This window comes from Schistocerca piceifrons, chromosome 3, assembly GCF_021461385.2.
Source record: "Schistocerca piceifrons isolate TAMUIC-IGC-003096 chromosome 3, iqSchPice1.1, whole genome shotgun sequence".
NCBI classification, from domain to species: Eukaryota; Metazoa; Arthropoda; class Insecta; order Orthoptera; family Acrididae; genus Schistocerca; species Schistocerca piceifrons.
This window is the reverse complement of record NC_060140.1, coordinates 451,656,830-451,682,045: the sequence shown is the minus strand read 5'-3', so window position 1 is coordinate 451,682,045 and position 25,216 is coordinate 451,656,830. Positions and strand designations below refer to the sequence as shown.

Genomic DNA, 25,216 nt, shown 5'->3' with positions numbered 1-25,216 from the left:
GCCGGAAGATGACAACCGTATCAATTGCGTCTCCCTTTGTGATATACGAACCCTGTAATTGGAGCCTTGTGGCGCAAGAAGTCTCTGAGAGAAGAGAATTTACCGAAATTTCCTGCCGAGATAACGACAAAGAAAGAAGAAGGAAACGGTTCCGCAGTCACGGAGAGAAAATTTTGTGGAAGCAATCACAGACACAGCCGATGTCGGAAAACATTATCGTCTTCCGTTCAGTGGGTTCTGGAGCCTGTAATTTCTTTCCTCCCTTTTCCTGCGCTTTCGGCAGCGGGTTGAGACAGACAGAGAGAGAGAGAGAGAGAGAGAGAGAGGCGGCTGGCGTCAGAGGGCGGCCGTTCCCTTTGTGTAGGCGGCGACTGCAGCCCCGCCGTCTTTGTAATGAGCTTCCCTGCGGCTACTCACAGTAGCGACAGCGTCAGGGAAGTGGCCGACACGTGTGCGCGCGCTGCCAGCGGCAGAGTTAGCGACCGGCGTAATCACGTTACGCGACAGGCTGCTAGTTAGGCTCCATTTGGCTGAACGCTGTGCCGCAGCTGCGTGCTGCGCCAAACAGGATGTTTCGACTGGCTGGTACTTGTCCAGTTCAGGCTGCATTTAGACCAATGGCATTAAGTTGTCCGGCTGGGACACTGGCAAAAATAACTCACAAGTTTGTTGACACATGGAGCATTCAACATCAAGTATTAGCAGTAGCAGTACTAACACTGGGATATGGTTCAAATGGCTCTGAGCACTAAGGGACTCAACATCTTAGGTCATAAGTCCCCTAGAACTTAGAACTACTTAAACCTAACTAACCTAAGGACATCACACACACCCATGCCCGAGGCAGGATTCGAACCTGTGACCGTAGCAGTCCCGCGGTTCCGGACTGCAGCGCCAGAACCGCTAGACCACCGCGGCCGGCTAACACTGGGATAGAATTTGGTTCTTTCACTCCAGTCTACAGTCTGTCTACATCAATGGTGCCCACCCTTTCTGAGATCACTACTCTTGAGCGTAATCAGGCGTTACCTAGTACCACTCTCCTCCCCCCCCCCCCCCTCTCCACTGGACATTCACCCAAACCATCATTATTAATCTTTAGAATGAACAATTTTCTTTGATTACCTTCATCTCTAAATTGACGTATGATTGATGATATTTAGTTTTTGTAGATGTCTTACTAAACTACGAACAAATGATACACGGTTCCCTTCACTGCCCGGTTTCAGGACATGCGTCCCATCTTCAGGTGCTTACTAAAAAGTCAATCTGCAAAGGATGCATAACTAAGGTTAAAATATGTTAAATAGTGCTAGGGATGCACTATATAAACATATTTTAACCTTTTTTAACTTTAGTTGTGCATCCTTTGTGGATCATTTTTTATATGAATTTGAAGATGCGACATATGTCCTGAAACCGGGTAATGCTTTAAAAATAAATAAACATTACAACTGTAACGGGTTTTATAATTGAAAATGAATATTAGTTGTGGATGTCTCGCTAACATAAACGTGTGTCAAATGACCTCTAACAACGACGTGGGGACTTGATGTGCATATTTTGAATCGCAAATTAGTGTTTCCTCTGATGTTAACTATAATAAAAGGTGCAAAGCGCATAAAGAAGTACAGAGGTACATTCCCGCGATATTTAGCCAGGGCGGTGATCATCTGCACGTGTATATGAATAACATTAAACAGTCGTGCATACGTAAAGAGATTAGGGAATTACAGAAAAATAAGAATGACATAACCAGGAGAGTATACGTAATAGGCCCCTACATCTTGCATTAGAAACTGCATTGCACCGCCGGCCGAAGTGGCCGTGCGGTTAAAGGCGCTGCAGTCTGGAACCGCAAGACCGCTACGGTCGCAGGTTCGAATCCTGCCTCGGGCATGGATGTTTGTGATGTCCTTAGGTTAGTTAGGTTTAACTAGTTCTAAGTTCTAGGGGACTAATGACCTCAGCAGTTGAGTCCCATAGTGCTCAGAGCCATTTGAACCATTTGCATTGCACCCGAAAACAGATATGTTACCTGAAACCGGGCAGTGCGCGTACTTCTTAGAAATAAATAATTTTTACAACATAGCGGATTTTATTATTGTCGGTGACGAACTAATGAGTCAGTGCGACAGTTAATACTGTTTCCTTCTAACGACATTTTTTCTACAGCATCATGACGCAGTTCTCGGTGCATCACAAGTTCTACCTACAACTACTTCTCAGACAAGAAAGCTATCCACACTGAGGGTAGACACTTGAAACAAAACATCAGTTCTCTCCGTATGAACACTTGCTTCATCCACATCCTGTACCCCACCGAAAATAAACCTAATTAAAATGTGTGAGCAATAATTAGACATACTGTGTATAAATCACCTGATCGCTGGACTCCTTACTTCTGAACTAGAAGAAATTGAAAAACTTTTCGCAACCAATGCTTCGTGCCTGACTAGCGATACTAATAATACTCATAACAGTAATAATAGTAATAAAAATAATAACACTGTTGTAAGACGTGTATATTTCTATTGTCTATTGTCAAACCACAATTATGACAGATGTTTGTATTTTATTAATAGCATTAAGTAGGAATAATTAATATTTGTCATGTTGGAAATAATTGTGGTAGCAGGGAATGTCTGCACCAAAGTATTGTTGCCAAGAGAGACCGCATATTGATATAATTTTAAAAAGGGCTGGAGAGACCGCTTATGGATACATTTTAAGAAAAGGGCGGGAAAGACCACACGTTGATAGTTTTTGTAATGGTAGCAGGGATTGTCTGCACCAAAAAGCTTTGTTGGAAGGAGAGACCGTGCTTTAGCGTTCGTAGGAAGTCAGTAGTAAGTGAGATGTGAAGCGAGTCGGTAGCAGGTCTGAAGCGAGAGGTTGAGAGGAGCGGTGTGCCTGCCAGCCACCGGCTGTGATTTACAAGAGATTATAAACGGATGTACAGAGACATCAGCTAACTATTATCATAAGAGGAACTAATATTATTGAATAAATTTTTTTAGAAACTCAAGACTACTGAAGGTATGTTTGCGCATTGCTAGCTGTAAGACTATTGTAATAAGTAAGTTCCATTTGAATACATTTGCAAAATCATTTCATACAGAATATAATTAATTTTTGCCAGCAATATTGCATTACTGATTATAATCCATCTCAAAAACCATCAACGTAAAACTTCGCAAAATTTTATTGTTGTCAAGAAAAAGTGTAACTATGAATTACGTAACTTCAGTCAAATTAATTAAAGAATAGCATGGTGGGCGGTCTACATCTACTAACCAATAATTATCACATACTTAAAATGTGATTTTAAAACGGAATAAATATGAAACGGAGTGAGCCGAAGGTGTACTACTTGCTGCAACACGCTGCCACAACAGTATGCCACACTGCTCATCTAGGATTCGCAGCACACATGCCCCCGTCGGGGATCAGCAGAGTTACCATAAGAAATATGTTTCAGCAAGCGGTTATGTGACATCCGCGGCAGCCACTCAACAACAAACCCGCTCTGGTACAAGTCACCGAGCCAGCGTCCATCGGAGTGTAGCTACACCATTATTCTGATAGGACTGCCTGCTGGAGATCCGACCACAGTGCTGATGGGAAAATGGGCGAGCTGGGCCTTTTGGTAACCGGCTAGTGCCAGGCATTGGCAGCTAGAAACAGGTCCAGGTGCCTCCATCGTCAGCTGCTGGGGCTGTCCATCTACTGCCAAGCCAGGTCGAAATGTCTCCCCTCCCCCCACCCTCCCTCCTCACAGCTGAGGCAGCACTACTGGATATCCAGGAACGCACATGTTTGCAGGTTCACTTTGCCACAGTGCTGAGCCACACATAGCGAATGTTTGCTGTGCTTCCTCTACACATCATGCACGAACCGTGTGTCCGACGACCACCACAAGCCCTCACCTGACATGAGTACAAGTCTTTACTTTTGAGAAGTAAATACAAGTTTCACTGTTATCGACCTGCGTGTGACTTAACTTGGCCACCAACATACACCAGACAACACCCACACTCTTACAAAAGAAGCAGTTTAACGCTTCCTGGGTGATTGCTTTTATTTTTATGTCGCAGATTGTGAACCTCTGGAATACTATTATGATGGGGTACTGTATTCCCCACATATTTTTCTTTTAAATATTTGTAATACGTGGCAGCACTTGCTTATTTGTGATTCCAGCTAATCCTTGGTAAGAGGAGAACTACCAATTAACAGGTGCAAACTTGTTGAAGATGGTTGTACTTTTCATTAGCAGCGTTGTTACAACACATCCCAGCACAGTGTAACTAATATGAGAGTATCTCTTTCTGCATTTTCGTTTTTATGACTCTTCATAGCGATCTCAAAAAAGATAGTATTCCAATAATAATAATAATAATAATAATAATAATAATAACAGCCCTAACAATTATGAAGCACACGGATCCAAAAGAGTAGGATAATTGGGGAGAGTTGGATCAGTGGATGAATCGGACAAGTATCATATTTCAGAAATGCGCCGCTGGAGAGCAGCTCCCGCTACTTGCAAGCAAGCCCTTATGTGAACAAACGTGGTCAGAAGTGTTGCTGTCATTTTCGTGTTAGTTCTGGAGAAAAATCACAGTCTATGTTCTGGTAATCCAAAAAGTTTTAGCGAGTAGTTATATAATTTTAGTATTAAGGAGTAGTTTGCACAGTATTGACGCAGTTTTATTACCGCGAACTGGGTAAATATTTAGGAATTAAACTAACCTAAAATGGCTACCGAGTTTACTGCTTACAGATAAACGTCGAGCTGGTCCATTTCTCCTAGACAATCGGGAGAGATGGACCAGTGTTCTTTGGGAGAGATGAACCACTTGTTTTAATGAGAGAGAGATGGAGCAAAATTAAATTTATCTTCAAGGCATGTGCAATAATCCACTGAAGATGGCCTCAGTCGCAGACTATACTTATTTCTGTGCCCAGAAATGCAAGACCAGAATATCACAGACAGACTAACCAAACACTTCAAACCTCATCAAAAGACCTACTGATTCCAAGTACATCAAAAGAACAGAGTTATTTGAACATTATAATTATCCTGGCTGTTATGCCGTGGTCGGTTGATGAATTCTGTGTCGATTCCCAACGTTTCGTCTCCGACTGCGGGAGACATCTTCAAGGGGGTCCGTAGCTCAATGGAAGGCCCAACACACCCACTGCCTTGCTACTGACTGTAGCTCAGTCAGTAGCGAGCCAGTGGGTGTGTTGGACCTTCCATTGAGCTACGGACCCCCTTGAAGATGTCTCCCGCAGTCGGAGACGAAACGTTGGGAATCGACACAGAATTCATCAACCGACCACGGCATAACAGCCCGGATAATTATAATGGACATGATATTTCCGGCCGTGAAAGTCTACATTTTAGTATAAGAGTTATCTGAAGTCAGATTCCTTCACTGACGCAACTTCAGACTTTACTCCTACCAAACTTAAGACTTTCAAAATTACCACCTGAAAAATGACACCTAACACAATACAGACAAAATTTTGGAATAAATATCACCTGCTCCTTCTTTTGATAAAACTATGAATTTTAAGAGGAAGGCAGCGACGCTATCCAAAGGGCTAGACTTCTCTGAAAATACTGCAACTGTAAAGAAAAAGGAGGGAGAAGGCAAGAAAGGAAACAGAAAAAAGGCACAAGAAGATCGCCAAAGGGAATTACTAGTGCAGAGAAAACAGACCGGAAAATCTCAATAAGAAATTTACTGCAAATATCTTACTGCGTTCATCAGGTGACCGAGCGAGGTGGCGTACTGGTTAGCACGCTGGACTCGCATTCGGGAGGACGACGGTTCATTCCCGCGTCCGGCCATCTTGCTTTAGGTTTTCCGTGATTGCTCCAGGCAAATGCCGGGATGGTTCTTTGAAAGGGCACGGCCGACTTCCTTACCCGCCTTTCCCTAATCCGATGAGACCGATGACCTCGCTGTCTGGTCTCCTCCTCCAAAACAAACTAACTCATCATTTGCAGACATGCAGAATATTACAAAAAAAGCTTGGATGACTGAGAATGAACTTGTTGGCTGTTGTCAAATCTAGGGCGAAACTAAGAAAAGTGATGACTGAATTCAGTGTGTTGCATCTTCATGATGGTCAACATTTGGTAATGAGTCTAACGTCTGTGATGAAGGAAAGACAGGCTAATGCTTGAACAAAATGAACAACTAATTAGAAAAGGGAATCTTCAGTCAAGGTTTACAATAAACTGAAGAAATTGTTCAGTACTAAAATATTTAACAGTATAATTCTATGTTAATTACAACATGTTTCAAACAAAAATTTGAAATTTTAATTCACTCTTTTCTGCATGTATAGTCATTTTTACATGTTCCGTCTCTCCTAGTACCCTGGTCCGTCCCACTCTATACCATTCATGAAAATTTTCATTTTATCATCTCTCTTGTATGTTAAGTGGCAGTGCCTCAATAACATATCGTACAAATTTATACGACACACTACACGAACATGCCACCAGAAATCAGAAAAAGTTGAAAAAGACACTTATTTTACGTTGAAGAAGAAAACTGGTCCAACTATCCCACCCTAATCATCATATATTCTTTTGATTTTATGTGTTAGATTGATTAAAAATGGTGGGGAAAAATTATCTGACGAGGAGACACTGATATTTTAATGTGAAGATGAGAGTGACGCTGAAGCAGAAGATGACTATGACCACAACGAAATGGAGTGCAGAAATGACGATAATAGTAATGAACATGTGATAGTCAACGATGAAGTGATATTTTGGGAAACAAACCTCAAGTTGCACCCTGCAAACCACCCCAAAAATGAGTGGTGCTATAGCAGGACGCTTTCGTGTTTGTCCCAGAAAGGAAAAAAAGACAAATGTTAAGTATGAAAAATATAACAGATTTATTTACAACAAACATAAAATGTGTTTTTCTCCGGTTCTACGTAAAGTATCGTATGTTAACTGAGTTAATTTGTAATGCTACTGGCCAGAGAAACCATAGCGTTAACTCCCACACCTCACCCAGTAGTAAGGTTAATTTTAGTTGATGTGACGTAAGTGATAAAATGAGGTAAGAACAATTTTCGTTTATTACTGTTCCTTTATACATATATTCCGATTCCACCGATACTTATAGCAAATGTCCTCAATAGTTAGAGATCAAAGACAATACGCAGCTTTCTTACATTACATTATTTTCATGTCGTTAACATGATGCTATGTAGACGAAGCATTTCGGGCTGCGATGGAGTAATGTGTGTGAAGCGAATGCAAGAGCGCTCTTAGCAATGGCTGCGCTTTTCGGGGTAGGCAATGCCGCACGGATAAGATCTTATCTGACCACCAAGTATGTAAACATTAATGTAACGCGACTCTGCACACAATGCAGAGCAGCACACAATACAGAGCAGCATGATCATGTAGGAGTAACTTTTTAATGTGCTCTGTAGAAAGATTTGTGAAGTAGAAGAGGACTGTTAACTGTGTGAACAATATTACGTGTGACTCTGGATGCGAATATTTATTATATTGGATGTACGCAGTTTACAACTAGCCTTAGCTCAATCGCTAGCAACTTTCCACACCAAAAGAGCCTGACGCTGTGATCTACGTGCTGCCTTTTGGGCTTGGACATGATCACCAAGACACCAGGTCAGTGGACATTTAAAACTTTTGTGTGTCCTACGGTGACGCAGTACGTTACAACCATGGTCGCTCGCTCGCTCTGCATCTTACATTCTAAGTGTAAAAATAAGACGGGCGTGTGTAACGTGTGGCACCACAGAGGACGGAATACGCGGGATACTAGGACGTTATTTGGGAAGAACTTTGACACTCGTTTTCGTCATGTTGCTAAGGTTAACCAGTTTCCGACACAGTTAATGCCTACCACAATAACTACTCCCTGTCATTATTATACCGCCGTACACTATTCATTGGATTGTTAAAATAGCATTATGACAATAAAACATTTTCCAACAAGATATAGGGACCACACGTACGAGTCCAACAACAGTTTCTAGAAACATAATCATGTCCCTGTTGCAGGAAGCCTTAAAATCTTGTATAAAGCACTCAAAGCCCATGTACTCAACAATGTGGAAGAACCTGAGACATAATCTCATAGGAAAAGGCAGTCACAACGAGTAAAAAACAAGCAGACAATTTTTTGCGTTTTGTATGAACTGTTGTGACGTTTTAGTGATTTAACAAACCAATCCTCCAAGCCCACTTTATTGGCTCCATATGGATTACGCACTGATTGCCTTAGAGTAATTTTACCCACAATTTTGTCATTGCGTTTTATTATACTTTTATTGTTGATAGCCGTTTTTTCCCTCCGCTATATCTCTTCTTTTCGTCTGCAATCTTGCATTTGGTGCTGCAACATTTTGCTGCAAGATGTCTTATGGTGTGCTAGTCGAATATTACAAGTTTATTAAACTCTCACGAGAGCTATACAGATGCGTTTGCATTAATGCATATTGATTTTTCATTTTATTGTTCAATTAACTCATTAACGTAAAAAGAAAGCATGTTTTAAATCTAAATTACATTTTATTTATGTCTGTGCTTATGTGTGATCTATGAAATAGAGTGAGCTGTTACTGTACTTGATGGCTGTTTAATAATTTACCTTCTTACCGGTAAATCTGAAGATATACATTTTTTTGGTGTTTTATATTATTTGTTATGTATTTTACTGTGTTTGTACCCTAGTAATTGCGTGGCACCATTCATTTTGTAAATCTTTTTGAAAAGGACTCTGAACAAAGAACCGTACATCCCAAATTTCTACCTTTAATCTCGTGAGTGATCCGATTATTAGAGCCAAAATGCGTACTCAAGCACAGAAATAATTAACTGCGACGAAGACTGAAAAAAATTATGCTTGTACCTAGTGAGTTCACTATAGTTACATGAAAATTAATCTAAGAGTTTCGAATACGATGAGAATCTTAAATGAATATGTCAAAACGGGCGAAATCTTTCCGCGGTTCTATATTTGAATGAAAATCTTTTGCGCACAAGACCGCATTATTTTGAAAGTAAAACCAGTATTAAAACCTCTTAATAATGGCATCAGTTTGAAAATGACGCAGCCTTAATCCCAAAAGTATTTATTCGTTTTTGTCAAAACGTTATTTCTTTGAAACTAAATGTTACCAGTATTTGTACTCTTTCGTTGTTCTGGATACAACAATTATTGTTGACATTCACTCTCTTCGAAAACTGAAAATTCAGACTATTCAAGTATTTTCTACCTTAAACACCATGGTTTGCTCCAGCATTTGTTTAATTAGCAATTTTTATTCCCTGTCACTCATACTTTTCAAAATCCCGATACTCTTCCAATTTCATTCATAATTCAGAGAGATGACCGTCAGCTCGTTCATCGTGTAGTGTCTGAGGGGTAATCACGGTAGACTCAGATACCATGTAGTTGACCGAGGTTCACGTATTGTACCATGGTTTTTCACCTATCTTAATTCTAAAGTCCTGAAAGCCACAACTGTATACCAAGCGCAAGTAGCGAAATATCTAAAGCAAAATTTTTCTTTAATATAGAACAATGGCACTCGGACTAGAGTATTAAAAGAGGGTGAAGATATGTAGAAATGGTTTTTGACTACAAAGAGGATTCGTTGCAACAGCTGCGCAGTGTAACGACTTACAGGGCGTGCCATAATATACAAACCTAGTGAAGAAACATACATTACCTCAATCCCATCAGATAAGTTTGTTAACGAGCAAAACAAGTTTTATTTCATAGGCTCGGGGTAAAGTCATGGTATATGTTACCTTTAAAATGAAGCATACGAAGAATATCCAACATTCCACTAGAAAACGCACAATTTTTAGATATGAGAATAACTTACTGAGAACTACATTTCTTAATTCATTGAAGTCTTGATAGATGAAGGGTGGTAATGTTTTGTGTATCTACCGCCTGAAAGATTTTGATAACCAAACCAGATAACCTCCACTGAAACTACAAACTAAGGAAACGGGCTACAGTAATTACAAGAAATTTTCGTTTGCCTATATATAACATTTAATTGTCATGTTGGTATTTTAGCTATCATTTCGTCGAGAAACAGCCCATGGGAATTGTAGCTATAGATAATGATTATATAACTGAATTTGGAATCGAAAATAGACTTTTTCTGAAGAAATATGTATGAGTCGAACACACTTGATACGTACCTGAGCTCGAAGTTAATTAAAACAATAATAATAAGGAATTATAGCACTCATCGTCATTGACAGTTCAAAGGATGTTTAAATCACGTAAATAGCTTACTATTGTAAATGTATCTCAGATTATATATAAACTTCGAAAAAGGTTACGTACAAACGATATGTAGATTGTCGCAGACATCTGAAAACAATGGTAAATTGAAAAAAATACAATAATACTAACTAAATGTAAACAAATTCGAATAAAACTTTTCAGATGCGTCCAGTTTTTATTGCCGACAGAGTTACAGTTGTTATATAGCAACTCAAACAGATATTCAAAGAAGCTGACAACAAAAGCAAAACTATTACATTCAAAGTAGAGTTTCTTAAATTTCATATACGACTATAACGCACTTTTGAATTCTCTTAACAACAACCCGTGTAACTCTTCAGAGGTGCTCTTGGTGTTCTTTCATGGGGTCGCAGCTATTCGTAATTCGAACCACCAATTCGTCTCTTGTATTTAGTTTTTCTTTGTTGACTACGCCTTTCAACCAACGCTATAAACAAAAATCTAAACGAATAAGAACCAGAAATCTTTTTGGTGACCAAGAAACGTGACCATTTCTACCGACCCATTTTCCGGGGAAAGTTAGATTCAGTCGGAGGTGGAATTGATGAAAATCAACTTTGAAGTCAATCGTTTGCCTTTGCTTGATGCTTCTGTAAGCATTTGTTTGGGTTACAATCTAACTGCTGTATCTCTGTAGCCAATGAAAACTGGACGCACGTTGTATGGAATTTTTTATTCGAATCAGTTTTTACAGCCACCTCCTAAGATATTTACTATAACCTGTAACGGTACAGATATCGATCCTGTTCCTGATAAATCGAATCTACCCTTAGGTATCTCTGATCCAGATAATTAGTGGTACTTATGGGGAAACCCCGTTGTACTAGAAGGATGCTGCTTGGCGCTCGCCGTTATCTCTGACTCGTAAGTGTGTTAATCCTGCCTGAGACTTCTCATACAGACGATCGGAGTATGCACGCGGTACACAGTTGAGAAGAAAAAGCATTAATTAGTGGAACTCAAATTACTTAGATAGTCACGAGATGGTATTTAAATTATGAAAGATCGTATGGAACTTACCAACAATGGCAAATTCGAATCAAATTGGTAAACGCATGAATGCGGTTGTAGAGGGATTACCGTGCTTGTGATTAAAATACAATATATCGAATGACGTCAAATCAGGTGAAATCCATTTAACCTAGCCGTAATAGCAATAATATTTTGGTGGGAGTCCTGATTATTATGGGAATTGTAGATAACGGACGTGTCAGCAAGCACACAGTTAGGACCTTTCTCGAATTGGCGCGTGTACCCCGAGTAAGTTCGCCTTCGATGCTGTCGAAACCGTCAAGTCCGTTTGCCTATTAAAATTCAGACGGACAAAATTCACGAATTAGTATAATGGCAAGAAGAAGCAACTTACAACCTTCTGAAACAACCTGTAAAGTCTCTTCTGTTATCTCTCTCTCTCCTTCCCAGTCTATGTGTCAGACTATTAAAGAAAAAAGGAGTGCAAATAGTTAGCCTGTACTGTCTTAAAGTCTTTACTATTCACACTTAAAACACCTTTACGGTAGGTAGAGTCGCGAGACAAGAGCATAGCCCAGGGTCCGTGAGAGGGAGGGGGGGAGAATAGCATTCGGTGGGGGGAAGCACCGCTTTCTAATTTCATTTTGAATGGAGAAGTATTTCTTAGATTTCACAAAAAGTGGCTCTGGGTGCACTTGCTACTTATCGATATACACTACATGTTCTTGACTTTCTTCAAATACTGATTTACTGAGTGATGTAGCGCAATGATTAGCACACTGTCCTCGTATTCGGGAGGACGACGGTTTCTTTGAAAGGCTACGGCCGATTTCCTTCCCATCCTTGAAGTATTACGAAATTCTCCATTGTCTCGAATGACATTGAAATCGAAGGGACGTTAAGTGTTAATTTTCCTTTAAAATACTGAATTGATACGTCTGTCGGTTTGGAGAGGCAGTATGTGAGGTTTGCGAAAAAATGATACTGAAAAGGTGGGGGAACAACTGCCCTTTCCTGTTGGCTTCGCCCTTGCGGCGGGAGAGAGAGAGGCAGAGAGAAAGAGAGAGAGAGAGAGAGAGGGAGATAGAGGGAGAGAGAAGGGGGAGGGGAGATTTATTCGATTCAGGAACGGGACGAGTGCGGCTTTAAGATAACGTTTCCCCGGCCCGGCTTGGCAGCGCGTCGCAGCGCTATGAATGATGCCCTTTTATCTGGGCAGGAGTCACGCCAAGTGGCTATTGAGCAGCCGATAACCGCGGGCCAACTTTCATTAGTGCTGGGACCGCAATTGGTTCGCGACCCTGCCAGCGCAGGTCTACGCTGCTCGGCTGGGGAAGCCGCTCTGGGCGGCTTTCCAAATGGGACCGCAGCTCTCTATGCAGGGACACTGCCGTGCTACCGCCCTGTCTGTGGCAACGAGGCAATAAAAGTATGGCTCCACTCAGCCAAACAGTCAAGATCGCAATACATTATTTATTTTTAATTCCAGTAACATGCTTCCATCTACAGGGTGAAAAGTATTTAATACGACAAACTCTTGGAGGTTGTAGGGGACATCAAAACAAATATTTTTCCCTAATGTCATTTTTTCCTATGAGGAGTATTTAAACCGGTAGAGGAAGATTTCGCTGGCGGCAAATTAATTAAACCAACAAACACTTTTCCATTTTTTTATGACCAAGAGACAACACATTAACACAACCCAATTTCAATTACAGTAGATTTTCAAAAATGCCTCTATTGACACGTAAACAAAGGTCACACCGTCGGATCATGTTCTGTCCGACACGAGCAAAAACACAAGGAGTATCCTGAATTGTTCTTGCTACTGCTACTATCCGGGTAACCAGATCCTCTTCTGATGCAACAGGAGTTGCGTAAACAAGGTTGTTCATCTCTCCCCACACAAAAAAGTCCAGAGGGGACATGTCTGGGATCGAGCAGGCCATGGTACAGGACCACCTCTGCCCATCCACGTGTCTGGGAACCGTCGGTCCAGGAATCGACGCACACGACGACTGAAATGTGCCGGCGCCCCGTCATGTTGGAACCACATGCGTTGTCTTGTAGGGAGCTTGACGTCTTCCACCAATTCTGGCAATGCTCTGGCGAGAAAATTGTAATAGTGCCTGCCATTTAATGGCCTAGGTAGCAGATACGGCCCAATGAAACAGTCCCCAACAACACCGACCCACACATTAAGGAAGAACCACACTTGATGAGCGCTAGTAACTGTGGCATGTGGGTTATCCTCACTCAAACATGCGAATTGTGCATGTTGAAGACTTCATCACGCCCGAACGTTGCTTCATTGGTAAACAACACAGAGGACGGAAATGTAGGATGCATTTCACACTTCCAGGTACCACTGCGGAAACTGTGCTCTGGGTGGATAATCAACTGGTTCCAGGTTGTGGACACGCTGTAAGTGAAATGGGTGTAACAACTGCTCTCGAAGGACTGTTCTTACATTCATCTGATTCGTCCTCATGTACGTGCAATTGCACCAGTGCTGATTGAAGGATCCCGCTCCACATGCAGCAAGAAAGCTTCATCAAATTGGAACGTTCTTACCGTGCGACGGCGCCCCTGTCCAGGTAATCTGCTAAATGACGCGGTCTCACGCATACATTGGTACACAGCAGCAAAGGTCGTATGATGCGGGATACGGCGATTAGGATAATGTTCTCGATAAACCTGCTGGGCAGCTCTTCCGTTGTGGTGTGCTACGTAGTACGCACCAACCACATCAGTGTTCTCACTCCAGGTGAATCGCTCCATTAGTAAACAGAGACAATGCACTACTACATTGGTGGACAGCAGTTGCCTACGAGTGAATAGCGTAATACGCCCTCTAACAACTGAAGATCGTAATACGGCCTCTAACAACTGAAGAGCGTAATACGGCCTCTCGGCACACTAAGACGCCAACTGTTACCTGTCACCACCGCAGTTGGTTTAATAGTTGGTTAAATGTACAGCTGGTACTCACAACTTTTCCGTGTACTAGCTTTTCACGTCATCTATGTCTCTGGCCTGAAGATGGACGCACGGTTGAAACCAGTTACCCGAATGAAAAATAAATAATTTGGTACGATCTCGACTACTTTGGGTTGTTATAACTATAATTTAAGACCTCGGTTTTCCATCAATTACATCAAAAATTACAAACAACATCTACCTCGTTTGTCAATTGATTTCATATGGTGTAATGTTCAGCAGTACATGAAACAATTTCGAGGGATAGATTTGGTCGAGGGAATTTACATGACAGAGCGGTAAATCATACAATGTACGTTATCTTTGGTGCTAGTGAGCATTCCGGTTTGTATGGTAGTGGTCCCTGACGTTTCCTCCCGAACTTCGTACATTTCTTGGTCCTTCCAAGTTTTGCCGACTGATGGGTCGAACGTTAGAGAGAAAAATAAAGACTCATTGAAAGAAACGAAGTGGAAGTTTATACATGATCAAGAGAGATAATTCTTGTCAGGCATAAAAAATAGCTATCGAACTCTCATCTGTGAAACACAAGAAACATCGATGTATCAGTTCTGTTTTGAAGGACCACAAAGGTCTTTGTTGACTAGGCAGGAAACCATGAAGTGAACTTTTCCAAAACCAAAATTTTATCTACAGTGATAAGTTATTATCCATGAACAAATAAAAAAGCCATCAAAATATATGCACCTGGCTACAAGTTTAACTGAAAAGAAGAAGCAATGAGATTTAGCTATACAGAAGGTGAAGAAAAATTGGGCACTCGAACATCGCAACGTGATTCCTCACATATCACAGTAGCAATACAAAAACCTCTGTCACAAAATTTCGTCCTGCGCGTATTTCCCGCAGTAAATGGGCGTTAAAGATTGGCAATCTGGCAACACTGTAATCACATGTACGTTAACTAACTCCTCCAGCTCACAGGAGTAGTGCTGCTCAGCAGATGCAGTGGCTACCGTTTTGGATTAGCATGCAGGAGCCGAGAGCTCGATTCTAGGTCGAGACGGATTTGGTTTTATGTGGTACATGTAGTCCGCGTGGTACGAAATCTGGTGGCGTCATCGATTACTGATGGTCTTCTACAAAACATTTGCACTAAAAGGTACCACGAACACACCAATGGAAGTACAATCGTTTTCATTGGTCAGCTTTCAAAGAAGTCTCAAAAACTAGATTTATTACAGGCTACCAGTTTTTAAATAGAAACTCGTCCATGAAACAGGAGGATTTCTCCAGGGGAACTGATTTGCACTGCTACTCATCAGGGCCTGTATGTTATTGCGCAAACGATAAAAATTGTTTTTTTCTGCGTATTGAACTCCTTTCTGAGCCACTGACAGTTTTAATAATGGGATTTAAAAGTCATTTATTCCTCTAGTGTTCTAGGTGTCATAATCACCTTTCTTCTAAGATTGTGATTGATTATTTATGCCCAATTTCACTAGCGAACTAGTGTATTGTAATGGTGGAGTTAAAATATCTAACTCCTTGACGAGGTATCTACATGGTGATCGCGGGTGCACATCGCTAATTAACTCTTACTGCTCGCTTTTGTGCAATAAATACTTCCTTCGAATTGGTGTGTTACTCCAGAAAATTATTCCTTAAGATATTACTGAGAGGAAATATGTAAGACATATCCAGAGGCTATTTCGTTTGTTTCCGAGACTAGCGGTTATACGAAGAGCAAAAGTAGCTCAACTTATCTGTGTGAGGAGCTCAGTAATATGCTCTTCCCAGTTCAAGTTTTCATCGGTGTGAATACCCAAAACTTTCGAACATTCTACGTTATATACCGACTCCTGTTCATGTGCTACATCAATTATTGGTATAATTATTTGTTGTACGGAATTGAATAAATTGTGTTTTCTCAAAATTGGGGGAGATAACATTTTCAGGAACCTCTTACTAAATCTTTGAAAAATATCACTAACAATCTAATTGGTTGATTTCTCTCTAATGTGACTTATTGTAACACAAGCATCATCTGGGAAAGGTACCAGTTATGTTTGTTGCGCGTTAAGTGGAAGGTCATTCACATATATACGAATTAGGAGTGGATGTAAAATTGAAGCCAATGGTACCTCCTCTGTGATGTCTCCTCATTCCCTAATTTTTTTTACCTTCCCAGTATTTCAGCACAATTTCAACTTTCTGTTTGTTAAGTTCAAAAAATAACAACTGGCGGTATATTATTATTTAAACCTCGTCATATTTGGTGAGTGAATGTATAAGTAGTATTCTCGAACGAGCTACACTTCTGGAATGTTAACTGTGATACGGTACATAAATTGTTTCTACTCATACATGATACACTCCTGATTACATTAATTTTTCGCATACTGTAGAAGAAAATGACAGTAAGGAAACACATTTCTTATAAAGAGGTTTAACTATCGCATATTTTAATGTTTCTCGAAAACTTCCCTGTGGTAGTAGTACATTTCCTTGTATCCTTAAAACATTAAACATTAGGTTAGAACTACTTTTTAGAAACGTACTCATCTACTGGATCTGCATTTCTTGTCCTTTCTTTCTGCATTTGCAGTTAAATTGTAGGATAAGGGTTCCGCCTTTTTGCAAACACACTGCTTTTTCTTTTTATCCAGACATGTTTCCCACCTCTGTGCCATCATCAGTGAGTTTTTGTTTATTGAAAACTGTAAAAAGTGAAAACAATTTAGATTATAATCGATGTAACAAATTGAGGCCTAAAGAAAGTTTTTGTTCGTTTTCTGATTTTACATTACATGGTATTAAACGCCGAACTGTACGGTTTCCTACACTGATAGCTTGCCATCGGCAAACCAAGACATGTAAATGTAAATTTCATAGGCGAGTTAAAACATATCTTGATATTTTTGAAAAAAACCTGATTGTGGCCTGAAGTAAAGTTTATTTATTACTACTCAAATTTTGTTGTGACTGATCCTTCTTCTTTTGGATTCCAATGACACTGCACACACAGATTAATGTACTTTGTGTAATTTATTTACAAACGCCTTTTTACTTCCAAAACGCTATGAGCACTATGTTGTTGTGTTTCCTAACCCCATCGGTATTCACTTGCTCCCAAGCGAGTTTGGCGGCGAATTTGAACTTTGTTCATTTTTTTTCTCTCTCTTTCTGTGTGTGTGTGCGTGTGTGTGTGTGTGTGTGTGTGTGTGTGTGAGAGAGAGAGAGAGAGAGAGAGAGAGAGAGGTCGTTTAGCTGTTTGTGTTGCCTTTTGAGCAAAGTTCCTTTCATGTGTTAAATAACGTGGGTGTTTCCATTTAAAACTTGTTTGCCTTCTCCTACCGCCTTCTGTATGTGGAAGTTGTCTTCTATTGTCAGTTTGTGGTCTATGTTGTGGGTGGATTTCGGTATTTTTTAATCTGTTGCTATCGTAGTTGGGTCGTGGTTAAGGGCTATTAGGTAGTCAGCAAATGTGCTATGGGTGCTGTTACTTTAAGGGCTCTGAGGCGTTCTGAGTATCTTGTTTTAAAGTTCCTGCACGTTTGTCCAGTGTATACTAACTGACAATAGTTGTACCTGGGTTTATTTTAGAATCATGCTTCAGATTCCGTCAACACCACATGAGCTTCTGCTTTTTAAAATTTTTATATAACTTCAGAGAAGGATGTTGGTGCTATTTCCACATGCTTAAAGCTTAGTGGAACCCATCAATAGATTCCTTTGCTTCTCCAGCTGAAACATTTGACGATATTTTTGCGGCTACGTTTAGAATGAGACTGTCAAAAGTAATCGCAGCTTGTGAAATACTTGTCATTTAGTTTTTTTTTTGGTATCTTGTACACTGTCTGGCAGTCCTGTCTCCTTTTTAACAATATCTCATATAGTTTTAATCTTACTATTCGGACTATTTATTTATGTTAGGAAGCGCATACTTATCGGCCTTTTTACGATTTTCCTTAAAATAGCTCAGTAACACAAGTAACATCAGACCCGCCAGGGCAGCCAAGAGCACTTATGCCCTGCTTCCTGGAGACAGGTTGGCGCGCTGGCCCTGGGTAGAATCCACCTGGCGGATTAACGACGAGGACCAGTATGCCGGCCAGCCTGAATGAGGTTTTTAGGAGGTTTGCCACATCCCACTCGGTGAATGCCAGGCTGGTCCCCATATACCGCATCAGCTACGCGACTGGCAGACATCTGAAACACGTTCGCAATATTCCATGGCTTACACAAGACGCACACAGCCGGGGTACACTAATTCCGTCCCGGGGGATTCAGGGTGGTGGCAGGAAGGGCATCCGGCCACCCTCTGCAACCAACGCTGCCAAATCAATAGTAACAAGGCCGACCCAACATTGACGCGGGAATAAGGCCTGAAGAAAGAAAGAAAACAAGTTACATCAGATCTTGACTTACTCTGGTCTTTATATAAATTCCCCTCTTCATCTTACATGAGATTTTAATTCCCTTAGATATCCATGACTTATTTTTTGTGAGTTTTATGGATACATTCTTTTGGAATTTGATTGCTCATACTGACATAAATTTGGTATGGAATAAATTGAATGTGACATTTTTCTCTTTCCACATATACCTAACCCCCCACAGCATCTCTTTTAACGTACTCTTAAAACACCATATCCTATTCTCATTGATTGGCCTTAATGTATGAACCTGCCTCAGGGCTGTAGGACGCTATACTCTTTATATCCATTAATTGTGCATCATAATCAGATCGTCCGTTAACAACTGGCTGTACAATAACTGTTTGAGTCTGAGCACTGTCTACAAATATATTATCAAACAGGGTCCTCCTCTCTTGCAGCACACGTGTTGGAAAATTAACTATTGAAATTTGATTGAAACATCTAATAGTGATTCCAGTGCACTTTATATGTTTGTATACGATAATGGAAACTGAAACTTTTTACTAGATACGCGTGAGCTACCCAACCATTTGGAAGATAATTTAGAACGTGTGCTTTCGAGCCACCTCTGACGTCACTATGACGGATTGCCCTAGTTGTATTTGAAACGTAGAAACTTCAAATAATTCCACCTCTTGCTGGGCTCAAATTTTGCTCATGATCTACATTAATAAGGAAAACGCACGACACACGTAGCAATTTGCTGTACGCTCGCAACTGTTCCACGCTTCGTCCTCGCATTTGGATGCAGTGCTGCACTTCCTCATACAGTGTATTAAGAACTGTTTAAAACACTGCAGGATTACCTACTGCAGATTTACGAGACTGTGCCGTATGCCGCTCAAATTCTTCTATTTCATTCATAGAAGTGCTGTACACTTTACTTTTGAGATTACCCGAGACAAAAAATTCGGAGCATTGAGGTCACATGGTCTTGAAATCTTCGATCATACTGGCGTGTTACGTGTCATCTTATAGCATCAGCAATTTGTGCTGGTGCTCCGTCATGGTTGTGCCACATTCGCCAATGTTACACAAGGGAAACATTCTCAAGCAGTCTTAGAAGATTTAGCCATGGGCATCAAAGGTTCCCTTTCCCATCAAGTTTTCTTAAAAGGGTATATGAGAAGATCACACAGTACTCCTAACCACACAGTCAATGAAAAACGTTGCTGAAGTTGGAACTGGTAAGGAGCATGTTGGTTTATGTTGTATTCGAGCTCGATTAGATGGGAAATAAATCAAAAACTCATTTCAGTTACATTTGTACTGACTAGGTCAATACATCTGACGAAAAAACCAGCGGCTGTTAGTAAACATACATTGAGATACACCTCCTAAACGACTCGTATGTCTACCCCTGTACACTAGATCGTTGTTGCTCCCGTTATTTGCTCCCGTTATCATCTTTTGCTTGTGTTTGTTATATCTGTGATGTTGAGTCTTTGCTCATATCTCACATGCATATGCACAGCTATCCTATCTGCATGTAGAGAACTGCAGATTTTCATACACTCTGTCTGCTCTAATGCCTTATCAACTTACGCTGACCCTCATATCTCTCATCGACCTGAACACTCTTGTCTGAACAACATGGCAGAAACACCAGTTCCCGTCAGAGCAAAATCCTTTCTGCCCACAGCATCGTTCAGCAACTTTCTTGAAGTCCCTGTCAACAGCAGGAACCTGAGTCTGGAATAACCTCCCGCATTACATTAGAGAACTGAATAAAATCTCCACCATAAAAAGACAATTAGTGACATACCTACTAAAGGAAATACAGTTATTAACATTGTCCCTGTACGCACTCATCATCCCTACACACACTTCCTTCCAACTAGATCTTCACACCAGAAGACATCTATTTTCTTAGCTGTAAATTCTTTTTATATCTGCCAATATCATTACTGATATTATTTTCATTATTACTAATATTATCATTGTTACAATTATTGTCATTATTACTATTATTATCATTATTATTATTAAGATTATTAATGTAGCAGCATCAATAATAGCAGATGTATTGCCAGTATCAACTTTATTAATTCATAACGAGTATTACTTACTCACCTTCTCAATTCAGACAGACAAATACCGACTGCAAAGACGTCCTCACTTTCAAATTAATATTTAATAAACAAATTTCCGTTTTTGATTTTCAGAAATTCGTTGCTTGTTATTGTCAAACTAAATTTTACATCCTCCATACTCTGGTCATCGTCAGTTGTTCGGCTGCCCATTTATCAAAACTCATGTACTAATTTTAGTGTCTCACTCTAATTTAATTTACTCAGCGTCGCCTGACTTAACTAGACTTTTGTCCATTACCCTTGTTTTATTTTTTTCATAACGTTCGTCTGTAAATATCATAAATTAAAGTCCCCAGCCGCGCTTTTCTGTCTGCATCTGAACAATAATCTAAGCAACTACAGAAGGATTTGACATGGTTCCCACTAACAGACAGACTCATTCATTAAAAAGTATGTATATGTAATTATTACCGTTACGCAAGATAAATCTTTGGGTAGTATAAAGCGTGCCCAGGAGGAGTAGAGTATTCAGGAATATGACAGGAACTGTCATTTGAAGCATAAACTTCATGTTGACATATGTCCTTGTCAGAGTGATTTCAGAGATAGAACACAATTAATGTGTATTTATTCTGTGGGAGAGTGATGTGTCTGTTTTTGACATTTTAGATTAGCGAATTACGTGACAGAATTACTTAAATTTTTTGGGAAATTAGTTTGCTGAATTCGTTGAGGAAATTCCTTTGGCCACGTGGACTGCAATGTGTCTCCTGCATGTGGAATCCCTCCATAATTTATCAGACGCACTTACCCTACTCGCTGGTTTGGTCGTCGACTATTACATTTTTGTTTATGATTCACGAAAGTATAGGTGGTGGATTTTGGGCCACGCATGATCAAATACCTCATGTCATGGGAAGGAAAAGTAAGTCTTTTTAGCATAAACCCAGACAAAAGGTTCTCCTGTCTAAAGAATATCTCCACCTCTTTAAAAAATGCTGGAAAACCACTCACAAGACAGATTTTAACACTCCAAATATCACACATACCAGATGTGACAAAGCAAAAAAACTATTGGAAAGAGTAACGTGGGGCATTTAACAGACTTAACAATCCTCCATCAAAACATGCAATCCATAAAAAATCAAATACTATTAGAAACTGAGCTCCAGTCTTTGAACTGCAAAGTAGTGAGTGTTACTGAGGACTGGTGTACAGTGACAGAAATCCAACATGTAGTTTTATCATCGTATGAAAGGTCAGACTCCTACCGCATAGCTACTTCAATGGGTGTAGGATCATGCATTTACATCAGGAAAGGAACTAGTTCAAACCAAGATATGACCTCAGTAAAGCAAGTGAAGACAAATATTTTGAAACGCCAGCTATTGAAATAACAGGGCTTGATATCAGCAAGAAATTAATCATTTTATGTGTGTATAGATCTCCCAGTGGTAGGGTGGACACTTTTCACAACAAGTTAACAGAAGTTCTAGATACAGCCCCAAGTACAAAGGTCAACATAATTCTCTGTGGGGACATTAACGTCAACACTAATATCATAAATGAATTCAGTAGAACCCTCATAAATAGCCTTCAAAGTTTTGGCATGTCACTATCGGTGAATAGTGGAACAAAGGTTATTACAATGACTGCATCAGTAACTGACCATGTGGCCACAGATATGTACAGGGAAAAATGTGATGTAGCTGTGACATGTCTCGGACTATCAGACCATCTCTGTCAAATAACAACAGTAAAATCAGGCGTCGAACCATTCCCTAAACTACAAGCCTACAAATGACATCCATCAGAAATCAAAATAAAAGATTTTTCAAAGGAGCTAGCAAAACAAAGTTGGGATGAAGTGCATAAGGAAACCAATGTGAATGTGAAATTCTCTAAGTTCTCCTCATTACTCAAATTGAACTTTGAAAGGCATTTCAAAAAGTATGCATGACTGTATCACATCTCATAAAAACAGATGTATAACAGCATGTATTAAGAAGTCCTCCCAAAAACTTCAATACCTCAGTTCCACAAAAAAGAGTTGCAATTATCCAGACTTCTTAACTTTCTATCATAGGTACAAAAAGATCTATAGGAAGGTGGTGATAGCTGCAAAAAAGACATTTACTGTCTAAATAAATATAATGCAGGGAATAAAAGCAAAGCAGTCTGGGATGTTACAAGAAAGAAAACAGGGACAGAACAACACATTACTGAGGGAGGGGATAAGGTTATAAATTATCCACAACACTTAGAAAACTATGTAAATGAGTATTTTTCAAGTATTGCAGAGAAAATACAGCAAAAATTCCCTAAACAAATAATATAACACCTGTAAATAATGTTGCACTAAATGCAATGATGTTACTTTCAACCACAGAGAAAGATGTCAATTAAACTGTTCAAAAAAGAAAAAATAAAAAAATCAATAGGCTTAGACGAAGTACCATTGTGTGTACTGAAACAATGCACAGATATTATACAAGGTCCTTTTTCATATGTAATAAATGAATCCTTCACATCAGGGATATTTCCAGAGCAGTTAAAAAGGCAAGAGTTGTACATTTGGTTAAGAAAGTTAATACGGAAGACATGGAAAATTACCAGCCTATTTCCCTGCTGTCACCATTCTCAAAAATAATGAAAGCAACTATGAAAGACAGATTAATGACTTACCTGAATAAATACAATCCTTTAAGCAAATCACAGTTTGGCTAAAGCGGCAAAAATACAGAGTCAGCCATAGTAGAATTCACAAAGGTTGTATCTGATGCTCTTGACAAAGATGAGTGTATCACAGGCATATTTTGGGATCTTTATTTGATACAGTTGACCACAAGATTCTATTAAATAAATTAGAAGTATAAGGAATAAGAGGGGTAGCTAATGATTGGTTCTGATCATACCTCGCAGATAGGGTACAAAGAGTAGAGATAACACATACTTCAAATAGATCTAAACATTTAGTGAAACACTTATCAGAACCAAAATACATTAATATAGGTGTTCCACAAGGTAACATATTCGGACGAATATTACTCCTGATATACATCAATGACTTTTACAGTAGTGTTACTCAAGGTGAAAAAATTCTCATCGTTGATGACAGCAATATTATAGTCACTGAGAAAACAAGAGAACTCCTTGCAGAGAAAGCAAATGAAGTTCTCAAGGAAGTTTACTATTGGTCAATAAGAAATAAAGTGACATTGAACATAAAGGAAACTAATGCCATGAATTTCAGTTTGAAGAGGGAAAATTATGAAGTTAAATTAAATGTAAATGGTACCCCTGTAGGCTGTGTAGCAAATGAAAAAGTTTTAGGAATGAATATTGATTCTCAGGTGAATTGGTGTGAACACAGAAAGATAGTTACAACAGAATGTCATCAGCATGTTATGCCCTTAGAATCCTATCATCAGTATATAACATGCAGTGTCTTTTAGTTACATACTGTTCATATGTATACTCAGATCTTAGCTATGACATTGTTTTTAGGAGAAAAATTCACAACGTATGAACACAGTTTTGAAACTCCAGATAACAGTCATAAGAATCATAACCAAAACTGGCAGTCAGACTCATTGTAAAGATCTATTCAAAACACTGGGGAGTTTAATTGCTCCGCGTGAATACATTTGCCAGTCAGTTGCACACATCAAAAATAGCATTGGTAATTACTGCACAAACCATTCTGTCCATGACCATGAAACAAGAGCTACACTCAACTTACATTTGCCAAGAAAAAATAATTATAAAAAACCAGCATTTTCTACCAAGGAATAAAACCGTACAACAAATTACCAAAAGAGATAAAAGAAATTGCTAAAATAGACTTATTTAAAAAGGCAGCTAAAATGTACATGCTATGCAAAACATTTTATTAAGTCAATATTTTTCGGAAGGCCACTAACAACGACCACCGGCAATCAAGGTGCTCAGGGGAGCTAGGGGAAGCACCCATATGTTTACTCCCCACCACTTCCATTGCTGCAGAAGTTGGCAGAAGTTCCCTACAGCAAATTTCCGCCTTACTATTGACCCTAAAAAACGTGTTAATGAATTTGTTCCTCCTAGGAAACTTAGGACAGCTCTGAATCCATTCGTTACAGAGCATGAAAGATTTGGAGACTGTCTGTATCGCTGAGGCTTCAAGGTCGCCACGACGTGCGTCTGTGGGATCGCTGTGCAAGCTATACAGCACGTGGATGAAGAGTGTTTATTGCGAAAATTTCCTGGTGGACTCTTTGAACTTCATTCGGTGATACCAAAAACCTAGATACAGTATTCAGTTACAAAATTTTTGATTGCTCTTTTTGTACTGTGTTTGTTTTCATATTACGTAGTTTTTACAGGGGCGATCAAAAAGTTTCCGTTCGAAGGCCGAAATCGTTATGCCAGTCACGCAGTTTTTTGGGAACAGATGCTATCTTCGTATAAGTAAAGCCTACCCGGCTATTTACCTTCTTCTGTGCGA

General features: G+C 39.7%; 1 long non-coding RNA gene across 1 annotated transcript in view; it reads right to left on the bottom strand.

The window, feature by feature from the left end:
- Positions 1 to 25,216, bottom strand: part of LOC124790048 — a 731,797-nt gene that overhangs the window by 24,550 nt on the left and 682,031 nt on the right. The window lies entirely within an intron of this gene.